Source organism: Crocuta crocuta, unplaced genomic scaffold, assembly GCF_008692635.1.
Source record: "Crocuta crocuta isolate KB4526 unplaced genomic scaffold, BGI_CrCroc_1.0 scaffold28, whole genome shotgun sequence".
Taxonomy (NCBI): Eukaryota; Metazoa; Chordata; class Mammalia; order Carnivora; family Hyaenidae; genus Crocuta; species Crocuta crocuta.
The window spans coordinates 1,196,018-1,214,067 of NW_027533256.1; positions in this window are offsets into that span (position 1 = coordinate 1,196,018).

The window sequence follows — 18,050 nt, forward strand, 5'->3', positions numbered from 1 at the left end:
ACAGAGCACAGCTCCAGGCACACAGCTCAGTTTGATGGATTCATGAAAACTCACATGCTGGCTTCCTTTTGGATCTTGTCCCACTGGGCACAATAGTATGATTCTTACCCTGTAGATAAGCACTGGCCTATCCTATCATCATCATTGTTATCACAGTATTGTCAGAAAGTATGTGTGATGTGTGAAGGTATGTTTGTGGACATGTGTAACTGCATGTGATGGCGCTGACATTGGGCATGGGGTCAGCATGTACAAGTGTCAGGAAATAAGAGGTCGTGAACCAGAAAGATGATAGCCTTATAGTCAACCTCCATAGTTTTATCTTCCGCCACTTTCTGTCTGGAACATCACCCTCATCCAAACCATCTTGCATGTGGCCTCTCCCCCACATAATAAATATAATAAATAATAATAAAAAATTATTATCCCCAAATAATAAAATCTTGTTTTATTATTAGCCCTTTTCAGCTACTGTGCTTGGATACATGAACACATTTTCTCTAGTGGTAAAGACTGATAGGGCAAAGATTTTGGGCCCAGCCTATGCTGGGTGCTGATGATGCAGTGATGGAAGAAGCAAGGTCCTTCTAGGAAGGAACTTATACTCTGAAGGGGAGACATGCATAAATAGATACTGACAACGTTTTGCTAATGATTCAATGGAAATAGGAACAAACTTGCTATTGAAACACAGGGAAGGGAGACCTTCACACAAGAAAACTCCCACTCGTCCTGTAAAGCCCAGCTCAAATGCCCCTTATTTTTTTGTAAGGGGCATTTGATTCCCCCAAGAGCAAAAGTAGGGGAAGGGCTTTGGACAGAGTGGCCAGCACATGCCAGGGTATGGAGGCCTGAGGAAGCCTGGTATGTCTGCGTTATTGTGGGTTGATATGGCTGGAGCATGTATTTGGGGATGTTTGTGTACAGGGAGGGTATCTTGGAAGATGAGGCTTAAAAGCAGGTAGGCTCATGTCATAAAGAACCTTGACTTTAATCTTCTCCTAAAGTTGTGGGAGCTGGGCTTTACGCTGATCTGTGTTTTAGAATGACACCTTTGGTGTTTCCATTGAGGACTGGGGCCAGCAGAGGTGGAGAGTAGGTGCTAGGATGGAGATGTGCTCAGGAAGTCAGGGGAACTTGGTGACCATCTGGATATGTGAAAAGGGGAGAGGATCACTTAGGATGTGTTCAGGTGCAAGACAGAGAACACTAGCCTAATTTTAGCCTACATAAATAAAGTTAAGTTTCTCATGTCAGAATACATCTGAGTCTTGGTGGTTGTAGGCCGGGGGTCAGCTGTTGAGTACTGTCAGAGCCTACATTTGTGATGCCCTTTTGGCTTTCTCCTTGGGTTATGAGATAGCTGCTAGAGCTTCAGATATCTCATCTACATCCCAGGCAGGATGAAGAGGAAGCCAGTGCCCTGTCAGTTCCTTGTATCAGAAGAGCCAACTAAATGCTCAGAATTATCTTCAGCAGACTTCTGCTGAGGTCATATTGGCCGGACCTGGCTCATGTGGCCACCCTTAGCTGCAAGTGAGTCAGGGAATATGAGGCATGAGATGGTCACAATTGGCTCAGACCAATTGCAATCCATTTTCTGGGACTGGGTACATTGTCCCCTAAAACAAATTATGGCTCTGTTAGCTGAGAAGAAGTTGGGAATGGATTTAGGGGAGGCATCTAACAGCATTTGGCTACCAGCAGTGAAGGCAAGGTTAAGGATGGCTCCAGGGTTTGGCCTTCCTGGCTTGGGGTGGTATTCAGCCACATATGGGGGTGTGGGTGGATGTTGGTGGTAAAGAGGGTGACTTCAGTCTAGCACATGTAACTCAGATGTCACCTTTAATAACTGTGCTTATTCAGATATGAATAAGATTTCCTTGGACCCAAGGTTCTGTGAACCTTGAATGGATTTGTTAGAAACAAATGTGACCCCAAGAATTTGAAAAATGCCTGGTGGATCATGGTCATCTCTGGCTTTGAGTTTCTGTTTCTGCTAAATTAGTTTAGTCTAGTGATGACTTAGGGATCCCTTATGTGCTGTTCTTGTCCAGAAATGTGAGGGATCAGAGGTAGAATTCAGTCCTTTCCCCATTATTCCCCATCGCTGCTGCATCACACACACACACACACACACACACACACACACACACCCATTCTCTCAGGCACTTGTGTGTATAGAAACATTCACTGAAAGCTTGTGAAGGATTGATTTATATTGCAAAAACACAAACAACTGAAAATTTAGTATTAGGCGTTTTTATTCTTTAATGCCCCTAGTCTGTTTCTATGACTTGTGTTCTAGCCTTCCACCATGTTATTTGGTCTTCCTCTCTCTTTGTCTGCTTGCTCTCTTTCTGGATCAACACCCCAACCCTTCCCATTTCTTGGGAAGAGCAAATGCTGTTTGCAGCTGATAGCCCCTAGGATGTGCCTCAGTAGCATTATGGTGGTTCACGGCAGGTGTCTGCTCTGATAGGTTGGTACGCATACCGTACTTTGTTGTTAGCTGTCTTGAATATTGCTCCAGCTTAGCTTCAGACTCAGTTCTTGCTCTCCCACTGTATGTCAAGGACTTGGCTTGGCAAAAGGTGCCTTTTGGGGCTCCCTCCCAAGGCTCTGTCTGCTTATTGAGAAAAGAGGTTCCTTGTATTTTGTTAGATACAGGTGTGTTGAATTGGAGGAGCCACCAGAAATTGTGTCTGCCTATTTCACCCTCACCCAACGACTCCAGGGAGTAATTTGACTGCAGTGCTGGGACACAATACTCTCCCTCTGGGCCCACACTTGAGGCTGCTGAATGCAAGTGGCTGGCATGCTTACTCTTCAGAAGGGGTGAGGGTAGAAGGGAGAACCACAAATCTTCCCATGGAAAATAAAAAGGTCAAATTGTGTTAATTCATCTGCACAACTCAGTGGGCTTAAAAGCACAGCCTGAAATGGCTTCTTGATTGAGAGAAGATGCTTCATTAATCTTAGTTCTCTCATTTGAGGGTGCAGAGAATGGAGACTAATGGCTGACATTCCAATGTCTCAAAGGTGGGACATAAGTCTCCAGATACTGGGCTATAATTGAAGAGAAGTCATAAAGAGAGGAGGAGCAAGCAGGCCAGGGAGATGAGAGGGGTACTGAGTGTCCCCCTCTGATGGGTGATGGTGGTAGAGAGGCAGTGGGGGTGGGGGTGGGGGTGTGAGTTCCTTGCTAGAAATATTACTGATTAATTCAAGATCATAAATCATGCCGGAAATAGTCCTCTGCATCCTGAGGGTGAGAGCTGTGGCCTGGGAGCCAGAAATCCTGGGTTTGAGTCTGGTTCTTCCATTGCCTGGCTAGGTGACTAGAGCAGGTTGTTGCCGCTCTCTATAAAATGCAGGGAGATGAGAGTGTTCGATAAATTTTCAGGTTTCTCTCAGTGCTAGCACACTTCACTTTTTACTGAAGAATAGGCACACTTGGACCCGGGATTGTAGCCTGAGGTTTAAGTCAATGCCTCTGCCTCTGAGGGGCAGCCATACCTGTTCATAAGATCAAATGTACAGAGACACTTGACATGAAGATGTCAGGATGTCAACATGCCAAAAGGATGTCATGTGCAGGCGGTATTCCACTAGGGGAGAGGGGAACCTCCTTGTGGTTGGGTGTGGGAATGATCATGGAAGTCTTCCTGGGAGAAAGGGATCTCATGTCATAGGACAGACGTTGATAGGCAGAGAAGACATAGGTGGAAAGCTTCTATTTCCAAAGATCAGGTATTTATCTTGGGGCCCAAGGAGAACCATTCGTATTCTACAGATTTTTGGAATGAGAGAAGAGAAAGATCATCGTCAGATCATCTAGAAGGCAACCCCAGGAGCCTTTGAGTAGTGCCAAACCATTTCACATTGCCTGAGATTCTACCATCAAATAACAATTTCTGGTTGCTTACCCACATAGTGACTTTGAGCCAGGGCATGACTGCTCTGAGCCTCCTTTCTACATTGATAGAAGAATAATAACGTAGGTAGGTAGGTAAGTAGGTAGGTAGGTAGTTGGGATTCAATGATTTAATGCATACAGAGTGCTTAGCATCATATCTGGCATGTGATAGTGCTCAATAAACTTTAGCTGCTATCATACTGTTGTTCCTAATAATGTCATTCCTGAGTACTTACTGTCCTCAGGCTCTGTGCATTGCATTCTAATAATAATTAGCATGTCACAATAACTCTGTGATGGCAGTATTGCTATTATCCCTGCTTTACAGAAACCTGAGGCACTGAGAGGTTAAGTAACTTGCTCAAGGCCATGTAGGTGGTGAGCAGTGGAGATATAATTTGATTTCAGGTACTTAAACTCTTAATCACCCTGTTACCACCTCTCTTGGCATTAGTATTGTTATTTATTTTCAAAAACAAGGCTGTAGATCCAGCTGATCAGTGGGAGGAGAGGGGTGAGTAGAAGAGGCACTCTAGGGTGGTTTCCCTGTTTTTGGCTAATCTAAGGAACCCAGAAGGAGGTAGTGACCCCGGGGTGTAAGAATATGATAAACCTGCTGTAATAAGAGATTACTGAATGGGTATGAGCTCAGGCTGGGATGGTCAGACCAGAACCTAGATCAGGGGGGTAGAGTCTCAGAAATGGGGCAGAATGTAAGATGAACTGGGAGTAGATCAGAGGCAAACTTGTCTCATGTCTGTGAGAATTCATTTGCCTAGCTTTTGGGAGGTAGTGAGCAAATCTGATTCTGTGGCCATTATAAGGTTATTACCTCAGACTTATTGAGCCACAAAGCTCTTGGAGAGCTCCTAGCTTGATGTTTCTATGGACCCTTCCAAAGAACATGAGTCCTGGGAGCTGTTCTCTAAAGAGTCTTGTGGTCAATAAGACTTGGAAGCAGCAGAAGCTGTCAAGGTCTCGCCTGTCCATCCTAGGCCCTGCCATGCCAGTGTCTTGGGCTGGACTTCCAACTGCCAGTATCTGCAGCTCTGACTGAAGCCTTTCTGTTCATGCCTGGAAAACAAGAGGAAGTGCTAGACAATTGATGATGATTACTGACACCCCTCCCCAGCCCTGCAAGAGCACCCCTCAACCGATAACCAGCCACAGTTGGTATATGGCTACCCCAGCTCCCTTGCTTACAGGCAGGATAATTCTGAGGTATGCATCCCATGATAGGTCCCAGAGAGCCCCTCTGGGATGGAGCTCCCATTGCCCACATAAGTGACTTGCTTAATAACTCCTGTGTCATGGCTGCCTTCCTTTCCTTGCCTTTCTTCTTCATTTCCCTACCAAGGTTCCCCAGGATCACCTTCCAAAACCACTGCTTGTACTCAAATCCTTGTATCATAGCCTGCTTCTGGTGGGACCCAAGCCAAGATGGCTGCTCTCGTAGAGCTTATAGTGCATTAAATCATGAAAGGTTCTGAGATACCCTATAGTGGGGGAGGCCTATTTAACTTTAACCCAGTGTTTTCCAAATTTATTTGACCAGAGAATTCCTTTTTACCAAGCACCTAGTAACCTCCCATGAAACACCATTCCGTGATACACACCACGTGGGAAGTCATGGTCCAACCCTACCTTGCAGCTAATGGCTGAGGAGTTGTCTGATGCCAAAAGAAGGAAGTGAGTGGCTGAGCCTCATGCCCCCTCCACTTCTGGCTCGGTGCATTTCTGACTGCCGTACTTCTCCCCTCCTCATCTATGTCATGTGGGAGATTATATTTACTGCCTAAGGGCTGATGTAGCATGTGTGGGAATCCTAAACCGAAGACGATTAGGCAAATCTGTAGGAGGGTTCCTGTCAGTGGAAGTAGGGGTGAGGGGCATTGGATTCTAGAACCGGGGAGCTCACAGTCTTGTGGGTTTTGACTCATGACTGGAGGGGAAAAGTGATTGGAATTGTCTTAAACCCACCAAGTTTCCAGCAAGTCTCCCACTCCCCTCCCTCCTCTGCCTTGCCCACCCGCACTGCTGATGTAAAATATTAGCTCAGAGGAAAGTTAGCAGGCGCCTTGAAGAGGGTCGGCATCCGTCTCGGAAGGTACTTCTCTGAATTTCATAGCCACCGGAGACAGCCAGGGAAGATAACCAGATGTTCAAGCATCTCTTCCTTACTCTCTCTCACTTGCTCACTTGCTCTATCTTTTTTGTAAATTGAATTTAAAGGACCTGTTTCTTAGCAACAGCAGCAGTCAGTGGTTACCAGATCCTCCTTGGCCCTTTTAATGCCCAGGGTTTTAGTAAGCAAATGAACCTCTCAGCACAGGCTAGGGATGGGGGACAGAGAGCAGGGCCACAGTGGAAGCCAGCACGTCAAGTGCTATGTTCCTGGGGGTAGGGAGCTTCCCAGAGGACCCAAGGTGAGGACAGGAGGGCCAGCAAAATCCTCTGCGGCTTCCACGCACACGTGGCATATGATGCTGGCTGGACGTTCCTGGTCTGGAAAGCTGCGTGTGGCTGTGCCAACTCTGTATGAGGGCATCTGTTGTCTTCAATGGTGTGGCTCTGTGAAAAACGCCCTGGAAGGAATCTCAGGAAACTCATGTCTGGCCCCAGCGACATTGTTGTGTTACCTTAGGCGAACTGTTGAATTTTCCTGAGCCTCGGCTTTTGTACCTGTCTGATAGGTAGTATCACCCACCTTGCCAAGGGGAGGGACACAAAGGATCAGAGCATGTGGAAGTTTGGAAGACATCAGGAACAGTGACCATGTCAGGGGTTAGGAATCTTTCCTTCTTCCAGCTGTGATGCTCTGCCCCCACCTTCCCTGGAGCATGCAAAACTAGAACCTTTGAAACTCTGAGATCACACTTCCACTCCAAAGCCTTGAGGGCACCTCCAGGTGTATGGACACACAAATTTTGGGGTTGAAGGAGGTCCTGCCTGGGGCAGGGGAGGAGAAAGCCTCTCCCTACGGAGCTGGTGATCAGAGCAACGAAGGGCCTTTGGAGCCACAGGATGGCAGAGTATTGGGTGTGAAGGATCCTCGGGGGGTTTTATTCTGAGATCTGCTGATGCTTGAATCCTTGACTACTAAGGTTGAAAACTGATGGCCCAAGGGTCATATATGTCCTTGACATGCGTTTTCTTTGACCTTCACAGGGTTTTGTAATTTGTTGAATTACTTATTAGTAGTTACCAATTAGGAGACTTCACCCAAAAGTTGTGATTTCCAAGCTCCCTTTGAACAATCAGCCAGGCAAATTTTTACATCCTGTGTTGGTTTGCCAAGCGAGGGCTGCTTCATTTTGGTGGAACACACACCCTCCAGTTTGTCACAGTTCCCATTTCTCGCAGCTGCCTGTAACAGGGGCCCCTTTGCTCATTTTATACCTACTGGGCCTTGTAGGCACTTGAGTTGGAGATCCCTGCTTTACCGGCAACTTCTTGAACATCTGTACGATGGGGATGTTCACAAAATCTATCCAACCAATTATTAAGATGAAATAACGTAATGCAGATAGTGTCTAGCACATGGCAGGGGTTCAAAAGTATTGGTTTCTGTTTCCCCTTTAAAGCTTTCAAGATTTAGACTCATTTGTGTTAGCTGATCAGTCATAAGAACCTGGAATGAGTCTTTTTTTTATTAGAATTTTTTTAATGTTTATTTTTTAGTTTAGAGAGAGAGATAGAGAGAGAGAGAGAGAAAGAGCACAAGCGGGAGAGGGGTAGAGAGAGAGGGACACACAGAATCTGAAGCAGGCTCCAGGCTCTGAGCTGTAAGCACAGAGCCTTATGCGGGGCTAGAACCCATGAGACAAAGTTGGATGCCCAACCGACTGAGCCACCCAGGTGCCCCTGGGAATGAGAGCAACTTTGTTTAAACATAAATTCCTTCTTCTATTTATTCATTTATTCACACGTTACTGTGCCAGGGTTTGGCCTCAAAAGATGCAAGTTCAAGGCTTGGCTTCTTATGGCGTGGATGATCTGGGCCAAGGCTTTGACTTCTGGGCTGCCTCAGTTCCATGCATTCATTCATACATATATTATTGTGTAGGAATCATGGTACTAGGTGATGAGGCTTTGGTGATACATAAGATGTCACCAAAAGATAGTCTCTGTCTCATTTCCTGGAAGCAGAACCCGAGACACGTTCTCATGTATATGATTTATCAGTGGTGTTCTCTTAGGAAATACCTTTCATAGAGGGAGTGAAGCAGGAGAGAGAAAGAGAAAGAATTGAGGTCAACTCTTGCCTAGATCTGATCCCCAAGGTGGTGATGATGGGCCATGAAGCATAAATCACATTGCAAAGTTTTCCCCCTTCAGGGGAGAAGAGCTGCCTTTTTTTTTTTTTTTTAATTTCTAGGAGAGAGAGAGAGAGAGAGACAGCGTGAGCAGGGGAGGGTCAGAGAGAGAGGGAGATACAGACTCTGAAATAGGCTCCAGGCTCTGAGCTGGCAGTCAGCACAGAGCCCGACGCAGGGCTCAAACCCACGAACCGCGAGATCATGACCTAAGCGAAAGTCGGACGCTTAACCGACTAAGCCACCCAGGAGCCTCGAAGAGCTGCCTTTTATACGCTCCGATCAATCAGGCATTGGCTGTGGACTGCACTTTGGGGTTGTGTAACCTCTGGGCAAAGCGGATTCCACCAGGGTGAGGGTGCAGTGGTTGGGAGCTGGGCATGCTGGCCAGTTGAAGGGGATCTGTGTGGGCACTGATGGTGCCTACCACCGCCTACTTGCACTAACCACATCCTCTTGATGCTTACATTTTAGTTCACTCTATCTGGTCCCTCCTTCTCTAGAATTCTGAAGTCACAATTCCTGGGGCAACTGATGAAAGAGGAGGGTTAGTGGGACCAACCATAGGTCCTATTGTAGTACTCAGTCTCAAGGCCAAAATTAATCATTGTTATCTTTCTTCTCTACTACCTGCTTTAGATCTTTCTTATCCTTTTTTATCTTTGGCTACTAGCACTTTTGCTGGTCAGGGTGGCTTGCCTGGTGGAGTGGACCCGTCACTCACCTCTGAGGGTTCTGAGCACCTGATTACCATGCCTTCCTCATGTGGTTGGTGTACTTGCTATTAATAGATAACAGTAAGCATGAAGGGGGGGGGTATCAGGAGACACTGCAATGTCACGTGAATTCCAAAAACATTTCTACATGCTTCCATTATAGGAAAACAAGCCACACTTCCTTATGATGAACAGGGCCACTGACCCCTGACGGTATAGAAACCTTCCTGTGCCCACTGATCTTGACAGTGATACTCAGGGACTGAGCCTAGCTCACATTGCCTGGCTAAGTGACACTGTCTGATCCTTCACAGGGCTGCTTGTTGGCGTGTGTTAACATATGACACAAAGATCTTCACATTTTGTGTCCATTCCCGAAGCCCATTCACATGCCTCTACCTCCGACTTCCTTGTCCCTGAACTTCAATTTTGTTCCGTTGAGACTCCTCACTAACAAGCTATGCCATATACCAGGTTGTTGGGGCTCAAGGGGCTGTCATCAGTCTGTGGGTATCCTTACTTCAGGCCAGTTCTCTTTCTACACAAAGTGGATGACCAGATGCTCTCCTGGAAGCTTGGCCTACTGGGAGGGTTTCTTCTCACTTCTGTCTTTTAGGGTTCCCTGAGTGGGGTTGTAGTACAGTGGTACCCATTTTCTGTTTGTACCAATGCCTATGAACTAAATTTGGGCTTCTCCTTCCTCCATCAGTTGGCCATGGGAAGTCTCTCATAGGTGTGAGTTGGGAGAGAGACATTTGTGCATACATGTTTTATGACAGGGAGTATTTACCATGTTTTTTCAGTTACTTCTGCTCTCTGGACCTGTTTGAACCTGATCCTGGACATGCCATTTCTATCTTCTGATGGATTGCTGACTTTCTACTGAGAAGGGTTGACCGTATCCAGATCATGATGGGTAGTTCTTGTCTCATGGCTGCTTGATGTCCCAAAGACAAACACTCTTGTCTTTGCCACAGCCTAGTAGTATGGCAGAGCTGTTTTCGGAATGATGTATGGTTCTATGCTGCAGATGGCATGGTTCTGCTCCAGAACCCCATGGGTCTGCCTATGACTCTCCTATTAGCACTCATTAGAGATTTCCCGGGTGGCCTTTCCACCACACATACTTCTGGCACCATTGCATCCACTGTATCACATGGCCCAAGTAGAAGTGCTGCTTGTGTCACAGCTTGAATCTGCTGCAGGGTACTTTCCTTACTCAAAACTAGCAGCCTCCTGTATCACCTGACAAATGGGTTGGAGCATTATTTCCAAGTAGGAAATATGCTGCCTCCCAAGCATTATGCTTCTTGGTTAGTGGTAGAAGGTGCAAGATATTAATAATTTGCTATTCATTTTGGATGGGATGGCCCAGGATCCCCAAGACCATGAAATCTCTAAAAGCAATGATCCTGGCAGGCTTCTGATTCTTTGTAGGGTTAATTTCCTACCATCTTATGCACTTGTATCTTACTTGTTATCATACTTGCTACGGTTTACTTATAAAGGTCTGATTTACATGATGTCATCAATATGATGGAAAAATATATTCTGTGGAATATCTAGATGGTCCAGTCCCCTTTGGATCTATTATGACAGTATGAAGGAGAATGAACAGGACCCTGTGGCAGATGGAACAGAGAGCTGTGAATGAATACTGCTGTTCGTCTCGTGTGAATGTGAACGGCTTTGGGTCCTCCTCTCTGGTGGTTATGGAAAACAAAGCATTCACCAGATCAATAGCCACATACCACCTACTTGCAACTACGTTAATTTGTTCTAGTTAAGATACCACATCCAGCTCAGAAGCTGCAAATGGGACTACTACTTGGTTAAGTTTGTCATAGTTCATTATTATCTGCCATGATGCAGGGCAGACTATGGTATTAAATGGGAAAGAGTACAGAGGTACCAACTCCCCTGCATTTTTTTTTTTTTACCACTGCTTTTTTGTTAAGTCTTTGAGGATGCTACTAATCTCCACCATTGCCCAGGAAATGATAAGATTTTTGGTTTACCATCTTAGTCTAGAGATGGGGTCAGCTTCAGCTTCACTTGGCCTTTTGTACTAGAAGAGCTCATCCTCTCATCCTAGTGGTCAAGGAAGTCACCCATTGCTAAGCAGATATATTTCAGTTATGTATTTAGGAGCTGAGAAATGACCCCTGATCCTGGGTCATGACTCCATTTTTTTATCTGACCCCCATATGCCTCTACTATAATAAAAGAGCCATGATGGGACTTTGGGTCCTGGGGTATCCACACCAGCTTATATCCTCTAACACTCCTTAAAAGATCTAGACATTCCATTTCCACAATGTAATTCCCTTTTCTCTTGAGTAAATGAAAATAGTTCCAATTGGGAAATAACTACTGTCCATATTTATTCTACTGTTATAAGGTACTATCTCATAGGGACTGGTCCTCTTTTTTCAGGTGGAGTTTTGTGTCTTATAATTGTCTCAAGTCTAGAAATTGGGCAAAGAACAGATTCTCCATTGGGGTATCTAATGTCAGCCATCTGCTTATGCTTCATATTGTGTGATTCTATATATAGGTAATACCCTTGTTGGCTCTTGAAGACACTATGTTATATTTTTATTTTTTATTTTTTAAATTTATTTTATTTTTTTAAAATAGTTTATTGTCAAGTTGGTTTCCATATAACTCCCAGTGCTCATCCCAACAAGTGCCCTCCTCCATGCCCATCACTCCCTTCCCCTCTCCCCCACCCCCATCAGCCCTCAGTTTGTTCTCAGCATTCAAGAGTTTCTCATGGTTTGCCTCCCTCCCTCTCCCCAATTCTTTTTCCCCTTTTCCTCCTCCATGGTCCTCCGTTAAGTTCCTCCTAATCCACCTATACATGCAAACATATGGCATCTGTCCTTCTCTGCCTGACTTATTTCGCTCAGCATAACCCCTCAAGTCCATCCATGTTTATATTATATTTTTTAGTAGTAATCTCTATACCCAATGTGGGACTCGAACTCACAACCTCAAAATCAAGAGACACATGCTGTTCCAACTGAGCCAGCCAGGCAGGCACCCCTGAGGACATTATGTTATTATTAGTCATGTCCATCCATCAGAGGTCAGCAGAGTTTTTCTGTAAAGGGCTGCCAATAAATTCTTTAGGCTTTAAGGGTCCTATGGTCCTTCAACGTTAGTTGAATAGGAGTTCTACATTTGAGTCTCTGAACCCCTTTCCTCATAGTCTTTGACAGAAGCTTCCAACAACCATACCAGCAACGGATAGAACCACTTTCCAGGGCTTTTCCCTAGGATGTTGAATCCTGCATATGGGAGGTGCCTCCATATTGATAAACTTTTCTTTCTCTCGTTTTCTATTCTGCTTCCCTCCTTCAGCATCCACTTCCATCTATGCTCTCCTGGTTTCTAGGAGCTGGATCTTAACAGCTCGTCTGGTGCATGATGTTCCTCCCTTAGTAGGCTGGGCACGTGTCAGTGAATCCATGCTGCAGTTGGGTCCTGGTGATGGTTCCGGTGGGCAGGAAATTAGGTGGAGCATGTTACTCATAGGGCCAGCATTGTCCTCTAAGGCACCTGCCTCAGCTGAGGCTTCTCTTAGGATTCTTAGGATTTAAAGCAAGGGATGGGAGTTGGGCCTTTTTTTTTTTTTTTTTAGCAGGCCCAGGGGTTCAGGGGAATTGGGGGTTCAAGTGTATCTACTTAGATATCTCTGTCCCACATTGTAGACCCCTACTTCTTCCTGTCAGGTTATCCTTGATGTGCCAAGTCAGGATTTTGGGGCCAAGAAGGCATCTTTCTCTGAGATTCTGCTTCTCTTACAGTTCTATCCTCATGTTAGTCTCCACTCTGTCTGCTAATGGCAGGAGGTGAGGGTCTCTTTAAATGCCACTGAAGAAGTTCTCTGCCTCTCGCAACTGTTTAAATTAATGATTGGTTGGCCCCAGCTTGTCATTTTCTCTCTTCAAAGCATCAAGTGTTCAGTAGCAGCACTGGTTTGCCAGTCCTTATACTTTTTCTCCTGTATCTCTCAAACTCCAGAGATACATCATGAGCATGTGACACTCATGTCATATCCCACCCCAGTCACCACATGAGAAAGCACTGCCGCCACTCACTCAGGCCTGTCACCAGGCCTGTCTGCGATCCACTCTAGAATCCTGTCCTTAGATCTGCTTCACAATTCCACCCCGGCACTAACTGTCTTTGGTTGGGTTCTCAGAGCCTGAGAAAGGAGTCAGGTTTCCGTGATTTACTGAGGGGGTGCCCTTTAGGAAAAACCTGCAGGGGAAGGGAATAAGTTACGACAGGGAAAGGGAAGGAGCTGAGCAAAGGATGTGATTGCAGATAAAGTCTAGATTTGCCTGACTCATGGTGGTGGGGCTCTGGAGCATCAACCTCGCTGCAAAGCCATCTGCTTTTGAAGCAAGGGGACTAGACTTTTGTACCCACATCAGTCAGCTACTGGCTGCTCGTGTCCCTGAGATGGGGGTGTAACCTCCCTAGCAAAGTTAACTTCTGTCAGCCAAGAGCAGTGCTCTGGAGGAGGGGCAGCTGTGAATTGCTATCAGCCAACTAGCAGAGCAGCTGGGGTGGGTGGACCTGGCGAGTGAGAAGTGTCGCATCTATGGCAGAGAGGAAGGACTATTCTGGTACAGAGGAAATTTCAGCAGGGCTGGATCATACAGAGTGACACATTCAGGTGGTGGTAGCCCTTGGACCAAGGTGATTAGCAATGGGGGTGGTGAGAAATGGCTGGATTTTGAATACATTTCTTTTTCTTTTCTTTTCAAAAAATTTTTAATGTTTATTTATTTTTGAGAGAGAGAGACAGAGTATGAACAGGAGAGGGGCAAGAGAGAAGAAGATACAGAATTCAAAGCAGGACCAAGGCTCTGAGCTGTCAGCATAGAGTCCAACATGGGGCTTGAACCTACAAGCAGTGAAATCATGACCTGAGCCAAAGTTAGATGCTTAACTGACTGAGCCACCCAGACGCCCCTGGATACATTTCTTTTTAGAAAAACAAACAGCTTTACTAGCTATAATTTACATGTAGTACTAAACTGCACATATAGCGTTTAATGTCTCAACAGATGTATATATCCACGAAATTATCTAATAATCAAGATAATGAACATATTCCTAATGCCTTAAAGTTTCATCATGCCCTTTGATAACCCTCCCTCCTGCTCATTCTCACCTCCCCTTGCCTACCGCCTCCACATCATAGATGACCACAGATCTTTCTGCCATTACAGGTTAATTTGCATCTTCTAGAATTTTCTATAGATGAAATCATACAAAAAGTATGTATTCTTTTTTCTTTTTTGACTTTTTTCATTCATCATAATTACTTTGAGATTCATCCCTGTCGCATGTTTGTTCCTTCTCATTGCTGACTAGTATTCTACTCTGCCACAGTTTGTCTATCCATTCACCTGCTGAAGGGACATTTGCTTTGCTTCCAGTTCTTGGCCATCACAAATAAAGGTGCTATGAACATGTGTGCACAAATCTCTTCATGGAAGAATGCTTTCTTTCCTCTTGAATAAATGGCCAGCTGTGGACTGACTAGATCCTCTGGTAGGTGTATGTTTCATTTTGTAAGAAATGGCCAAACTGTTTTCCATTTTACCTTCTCACTGGTAGTGTGTGAGAGTTTTAATTCCTCATGTCTTCACCAACATGTGGTATAGTCAGTCTTTTAAATTTTAGCTATTCAAATAAATGTTCTGGATATGCTTTGGAAATGTGGTGCATATGGAATTTTAATGGATTGGATCTGGGCTATGAGAGAAAGAAAAGGAACTATTTATTCAACAAATGTTAATTGAGTGACTTCTCTATCCTGCCTTATTCTAGAGGCTGAAGGAATAGTAAAGCATAAGATAGATATGATCCTGTCCCTCACGGAGCTTACTCTCCACCCTCTTCTCTGCTTGTTTTGGGAAGACTAGGGTGGCACACGGGGCTCTGGTGGGGGTGGGATGAGGAGGTGAAGGAGGGGGCAAGTGCAATTGACGGATGCAGGGAAGAGAGAGGGGGCAGTGGGTGAAGTCAGGCTGTGGGGTAGAAAAATTAGTGCGTCTGATGTAGAAAGCTGCAGTGATGTCCTGATTCTGCTGTTTATTATTAGCATGACCATGGCCCAGTCATGTTTCCTCTCTGAGCAGCCATGGTTTCTTTATCTGTAAAGTGGGAATAATAAATACTTTGTATGAAATGGGATGTCTTGCCAGCACTTAGCCAAATTGCCATGTTCAGTAAATGTACTGAAGGCAGTGACATTGATTGATTCACCAGTTGTGCTCTTTAGAGAGGACCACATGTTCCAGGTGTGGGTTCCAGAAGGGTCTCAGGGACCGTGAAGCCAGCCCGTGGCCCACTGCCTCATTTCCATGCTCTCCCAGTGCCTCAGGTACAGACGCCCAACCTGTGGGCCCACAGCAGACCTGGGGAGCAGGGCGTCTGTTTCAAGCTTTATTTTTAGAGCTGCCACTGGAAGATGGCTCAGGCCCCGGCTCTGTGGGGAGCTGAAGTCAGGCTATATTTAGGAGACACAGCTGTGTCCCATGTCACTGGGCTTTAGTCATCATGCTGTTGGGAGGGAACACACCACTTTTGCCTAAACTGTGTTTATTGCTGTGGGTCCCCCAGGAGCCGCAGGGCTTCCTGATATGACCTTTGTCTTGAGCTCTCTGAGATGAGGATGGCGGGAGTGGGCGATCTGCCTCCCTTGGAGCAGCAGTGGTTTCTGCCTCATTGTGATGTTCAGGGCTGGGAGTGTGGCTTCCCTGGGTGCCCTGTGTGTAGCCATGGCAACCACATTTCTCCACTTTTGTTCAGTGATTCCCATCTACCCAGTGTTTTTACAGCTGCCACCACAGTGTCCTCCAGATGGGTTTGGGGTGTGGCATCATTGCCAATATCCCTATGTACTAGATAAGGAAACTCAGGCTCCAAGAACACAGGGACTTGCCTAAATGTAGTTACTGTGTGAGTGGGGACATGAATCCAGGCTGTGGGCTTCCAAGATTGGGGCTCTTTGTTTAGCCATTGTAGTTATTCTGATTTGGGGGTCTTGTGGCCTCTGCTCTATCTCTATCCTGTTCCCTTATCTGCCTGCACAAACCGTATTTCTCATTTGAGGCCCAGTGCTTATCTCAAATGCCTCCTTCTCCAGGAAGCCTTCTTTTATTCCTCCAGGTGAATGTGAACCCGTGGACATTTCACAATGCTGTGCAGGATGCGATGGGGGTGGGGTGTGCTTTGGCACAGCTCTTAAGGTCCACACACCTTACCTCTTCTGCCGGGTCACAGCTTCTTTAGGATAGGAAGCATGCCTCATCATTTCCATATTCCCCATACTGCATAGTATAGAATGTAGGAGCTTATAGTAGGTGCCTGAGAAGTTCTGATTGAATTGAATTCCAATCAAATTCTATAACTAGACATTTCTAAGAGTCTGAGCAGCATTTGACATCAAACAGACCTTTGAGCTCATAGCCTGGCTCTGTCCTTTGCAAGCCAGATGACCTAGGCTGTTCTCATAACCAACTCTTGGCCTCAGTTTGCTCAATATGTAAGGTAGAAATAATCATAGGAATAATGTATCATGGGAATGATAATCATGAGAGTAATCATAATGGAGGAATAATGTATTTCATAAGGTTGTTGTAAGGATAGGAAGACCTAATGAAAATAAAGACCATGTGTATATACACTGTGGTGCATAATGAATGCTAAAAAAATTATAGGAGAGTCTTATTCTTTACTCAGCAACCTTGCCCAGTTCTCTTGGAAAGACCAAGGATCTGCTGACAGGTGACGTCAGCTCACACTGTAAAGAGTAATGAAAGGATATTCATTAGGCACTTGTCATGTGACATTCTTTCATTCATCCACTCACTCTCTTATCCATTCAGAATTGACATGACTCACCTGAGGGCATCATCAGAAAAGCTACCTCACGTCTTCCCTGTCTTATGGTCAAAGGTGTCCTCTGGCTGTAAAGGGGGAGACATCTCTACTTTATTGATGAAGCCAATCATTTCCCTTCAGTCTCTATTGTGAACTTGATGAATGTGGCCTCCAGATGGACCAGCAAAATAAAAAGAATAAATTTCAAAAACTCTCCCAAAGGACTGATGGCCTTTGAATGTTCCCCTCTCTCCAGTCATTCCCTGCCCCACCAGCACAGTGGGCTGAGGACTGGGGACTACACAAGAGGGAGGGCCTTGGTGGCCTGTGAGGAGGATCTTCCCTAGGAGGCTGCCATCTGAGGCAGGGGGATGGCCACTGTGGGCCAGGAGGCATGGAGCCCCACAGTAGGCAGAGGCTGGTAGATGGCAGGGATAGCAGGGGCTGAGGAGTGGTCTGGCTGGGGTAGCTCTTTATAATGCGGTGAGTTGGTTGGCTCAGAAGTGGGTATGCAGCTTGGCCTAACCATGTCAGTCCCATGGCAGTGGAGGTTGGAGCTTCTCTGGAGCCTGGGGCTGGCTGGGTTGGCTTAGTTTAAATCGGCACCAGCCAGGCTCTTTTTGCTACAGCGGGAGGGCTTCTTTGGCCAATGGCAAGGACTTGGCGACACTGGCCCTGTGGTTGCGGACACTGATGTCCTGTTGCCTTTCTTATGGAGGAAAGAGTCTGGGTTTACCTGAAGAAGATGGGAGAGTGGGAGTGGGGCATGTCCTAGGATGTGGCAGAGACTGGGGTGGCCATATCACTGGTGGTCCATCTGCTCCCTCAGGACCATGTGACCACTCTCGCCAGTGGCTGAGAACAAGAGTGAGGGGGTCACTTGTGGGGTGAGGCATAGAAGAGCTGGTGTGCAGCCCCACAGCTGTCTCTAGCCCTGTTGCAGTGATGGGGGAGGCCAGGAGTTTTAGGTGGTGTGGATTTAAGATGGAGGAAACTGTCAGCCAGGGTCCCTGAGTGACTCTGTGGAGCAGCGCCCTCCTCAGACTCAAGTTGGCTCTGTGAACAAGCAGTAAACCTTTGTTCTGCTGAGCCACAGAAATGTTGAGGTTGTATTCACAGCCCAGCGAACATCTGAGATGTCTGAAAGTTGGTAATGGTGATGTGAGAGGATACTGATGTTTCATAGAC